The sequence below is a fragment of the Dipodomys ordii genome, unplaced genomic scaffold (genome assembly GCF_000151885.1).
Source record: "Dipodomys ordii isolate 6190 unplaced genomic scaffold, Dord_2.0 Scaffold53, whole genome shotgun sequence".
Lineage (NCBI taxonomy): Eukaryota > Metazoa > Chordata > Mammalia > Rodentia > Heteromyidae > Dipodomys > Dipodomys ordii.
In genome coordinates this window covers 5,131,116-5,135,542 of record NW_012267269.1, presented here as the reverse complement: position 1 = coordinate 5,135,542, position 4,427 = coordinate 5,131,116, and the positions used below count along the sequence as shown (strand labels likewise).

Here is a 4,427-nt window from a genome sequence, read left to right as displayed (position 1 = left end):
AAAAAAAAAAAAAAAAAAAAAGAAAGTCAGGCAAGTACAAGACTCTGAGTGAAGCCCTGGAACTGGTAGAAGCAAAGCAAAGCAAAGCAAAACAAAATCATGGAAGTGGTGCTGTGGCTCAAAGTTGTGCAACACTAGCCTTGAACAGAAGAGCTCAGAGATAGCACCCAGGAACAGAGTTCAAGCCCCATGACCGACAAAATAAATAAACACATACATACATACATACATACATAAAGCAAGCAGACACAAGAGCTTACAAAATTCTCTTCGTACAAAAAGCTGGCATAAATATATAAGACTTTGTTTTAAATTTATGCTTAGCTGGCAAGAAAACTGGGTAAGTCTTCAGTGATTCAAAACCATGAGGAACACATCTGCCCAATGGATCAGCAGAAAGCTGTGCATTTTAAAGGGAAAATCTTGCTAAGGATGTTAGAACTAAGAGATCCAAACTAAATTAAGGCGCCTGTAAGGTTGGCTCAACTTAGATTTCAACTGGAGAAGAAAAGTATCCCTCAAGAATTCATTATTATAGGCCAGTCAACCTTTAGACTTTGACTGCACATTACCAGGATGGTCGCAAAACTCCAAGTAAAAATTAACAGCCACAGTATGAGTTTTCATTTATACTCATTGAGGGAATGGGGGAAGGGAGGAGGGAAAAAACAGTGGAAAAAAAGGGCAGTTGCTGGGCGCTGGTGGCTCACGCCTGTAATCCTAGCTACTCAGGAGGCTGAGATCTGAGGGTCGTGATTCAAAGCCAGCCCGGGCAGGAAAGACCATGAGACTCCTATCTCCAATAAACCACCAGAAAACCGGAAGTGGTGCTGTAGCTCAAGTGGTAGAGCGCTCGCCTTGAGCTGAAGAGCTGAGGGACAGCGCCCAGGCCCAGAGTTCAAGCCCCACGACCGACAAAAAAAAAAAAGGGCAGTCATAAGAACTCAAAAAACTAGCCGAGGACTGGGAAGGTGGCTCAGTGGTAGAGTGCTTGTGAGGGCCTGGATTCGATTCCTTAGCACCACATTAGCAGAAAAAACAGGAAGTGGTGCTGTGGCTCAAGTGGTAGGGCACTAGCCTTCAGCTGAAGAACAGAGGGAGAGTGTCCAGGCCCAGAATTCAGGATCCACGACCGGCAAAAAACCCACAAAAAACAAAAACAACAACAACAAAAAAGTGCTGATTGCTCACACTTGTAATCCTACCTACTCAGGAGGCTGAGATCTGCAGACCGTGGTTCAAAGCCAGCTTGGTCAGGAAAGTCCATGATATCTCCAGTTAACCACTAGAAAACTGGAAGTGGAACTGTGGCTCAAAGTGGTAGAGTGCTAGCCTTGAGCAAAAGAGCTCAGGGACAAAGCCCAGGCCCTGAGTTCAAGGCACACAACTGACCCCAAAAAAGCACTAGGGATGGGCTAGCATGTAGCTTAGTGATAAAACACTTGCATAACATATACAATGCATATGCTTTTAATTGAAAAACAGAACAATTCTGAACTTGAGTGCACCTCACAAGAAAGATTTAAGTATATACAGAAAATTTCCAAATAACTACAAAATGCAATTGACAAATCATCAACCCACTGGGCGTTTTAAACATAGTTAATACAAAACTATAACCCCTCTGTATATCACCTTTATGATAACAATAAAAAAATCTTAAATAGCTAATATGATCACATAGTTCAAAAATAAGTTTAAGACTGGGCATTGTGGTACAAGCCTGTAATCCCAGAACTAAGGGGGCTAAAACAGGTTCAAGGCCGGCCTATTATACAGCAAGATTATCTCAAAAAAAGAATTTAAACATATCTACAGACCCTCGTTATCCATCTGGCTCAGCTCTCTCCCACCCTACATATTTTGGACATATTTTCAGTGATTCTTCATGCTAAAACTAGCAAATGCAAATACATACAATTATGCTCTGGTCTTTCGTCTATAAGTTATAGCAAACTGATGTACACAGTTGTACAGCTTGACTGTTTCATTTACTAGTATACATTTTGTGATCTTTCCCAACATGGAACATATCTTCACTCACTTACTAGTATTAATAGTAGTATTCTACTTGTCAGCAAACCATTTTTCAAATTTGGGACACCTATACTATTTTATTTTATTTTTGGTGGGTCATGAGGCTTGAACTCTGGGCCTTGGTGCTGTCCCTGGGCTCTTCAGCTCAAGGTGAGCACTCTCCCACTTGAGCCACAGCACCACTTCCAATTTTCTGGTGGTTTATTGGAGAGAAGAGTCTTGTGGACTTTCCTGCCTGGGCTGGCTTTGAACCATGATCCTCAGATCTCGGCTTCTGAGAAGCTAGGATTACAGGTGTGAGCCTCTGGCACACAGCCACTATTTTGTTTTAATGTTGTTTTGTCTTTTCTTTTCTTTGTTTTGGTACTGGGGATCGAACCCAGCACGTTGCACTTGCTAGGCAAGTGCTTTGCCACTGAGCTACATCCCAGCCCTTGATGATGTTTTGAATGAATGCTTTAGTAAGTAACTTTTTCTCAATTTTTTTATCCCTATGCCTCAAAAGTGATAGGCATGAGCTCTACCACTGACACTGTCAGTCCATAAGTAACTTTATGCACGTATTATTTTATACAAAATAAAACTTCAGGATAAGTTCCTGAAGTTTTGCTGCACCAAAACATGTAATTTTAATTTTGACAAATATTGCCAAACATGCGCCATGTGATGATATCTATTCCAACTTGAAAATGTACAAGACTGTTTGTGCCATAATAGCCCAGTAGTAGAGTGCTTGCCTAGCATGCATGAAGCCCTGGGTTCAATTCCTCAGTATCCACATAAACAGAAAAAGCCAGAAGTGGTGCTGTGGCTCAAGTGGTAGAGTCCTAGCCTTGAGCAAAAGAAGCTCAGGGACAGGCCCTGAGTTCAAGACTCATGACTAGCAAAAAACAAAACAAAAACAAAACAAAAAAACTTTGTTTCATACAAGTGGTTCATATACACAATACTAACTTAAAAATACAGTGGCACATTCATTTCAGTATTTTTTAAGTTAATAGTAAAAATGTTTCTTTCTTCTTTAAACTATTTTTTTGGTTCATATACAAGTATAGCTTCCCTACTGATTCTACTACTATGACTATACCAGCCTTACCCAATTTTTTTTTTTTTTTTTTTTCGGTCGTGGGGCTTGAACTCTGGGCCTGGGCGCTGTCCCTGTGCTCTTCAGCTCAAGGCGAGTGCTCTACTACTTGAGCTACAGCGCCACTTCGGTTTTCTGGTGGTTTATTGGAGATAGGAGTCTCATGGTCTTTCCTGCCCAGGCTGGCTTTGAACCGCGATCCTCAGATCTCAGCCTCCTGAGTTGCTAGGATTACAGATGTGAGCCACCAGCGCCCAGCACCCAAAATTTTTATCTAGTCATTTTTTGCCAATCTCTAATACTAAAGGATAGAAGAAACTGAAAGTTGGCACCAATTCTAAGAGAATTCTCAATTCTTCCTGCTTTCTTTTTTTGAGGGGAATAGCTCTTAGACTCCATCCCAAGCTACTTCTTTCTTTCATTAATGTGGTTTGCTATGGTCTGAATTGGTATCTCTACCACTGCTGTACTTTACTATCTTCAGTAAACACAAACTGTGATTTTAAAGAACAGAACTTTGTATTAAAAATTAATATCCTGACAACTAAGAAAATGGTATAATACCACATTACTTCATGATTACATTCCAAACAGGTAAACCTATTTTACACTGATTATGAGTTAACCTAGAAAGATATCCTTTCTCAAGCTCGGAAAGGAGTTCATTCTTTTCAAACCTTCATTCTCTTCTGATAAACACATGTATCCCCTGAGTATATTAACCAAATGTAAAACAGTTTAATAATGAACTTTTTTTTTTCAAATACACAGCTTTCCCAGATTCTGATATCTGCCCTGTACATAACTGTTGTTTTTCTTGTTGTTTTAGAGATTTTTATTTGTTTTGGTATGCCAATATTGAGGCTTGAACTCAGGTTCTAGATGCTATCCCTTAGCTTTCTCACTCAAGGCTGATATTCTGCTCATGAACCACACCCCCATGTGCACTTTTGCTGGTTAACTGGATATAACAGTCTCTTGGGTTTGTCTGTCCAACCTGTATTGCAACTGGGATCCTTAGAGCTAAGCCTCCTGAGTGGCTAGGATTACAAGGGTAAGCCACCAGTCACCAGCTGAGAATTGTGGATTATAGATGAAAATTTATAACAACTTTCAAGAACAGAGGAAAGAAAGAGAGAGAGAGAAAGAAAGAAAGAAAGGAAGAAAGAAAGGAAGGACGGACAAAAGAAAGAAAGGGAGGGAGGGAAGGAGGGAAGGAGGGAGGAAGAGGGGGGAAGGAAGGGGGAGGGGAAGGAAGGAAGGAAGGAAGGAAGGAAGGAAGGAAGGAAGGAAGGAAGGAAGGAAG

General features: G+C 40.7%; 1 protein-coding gene across 1 annotated transcript in view; it reads right to left on the bottom strand.

Moving 5' to 3' along the window:
• Dennd4c (DENN/MADD domain containing 4C) overlaps positions 1-4,427 on the bottom strand; it is a 105,505-nt gene that overhangs the window by 68,592 nt on the left and 32,486 nt on the right. The gene's annotated exons all lie outside the window — the stretch shown is intronic.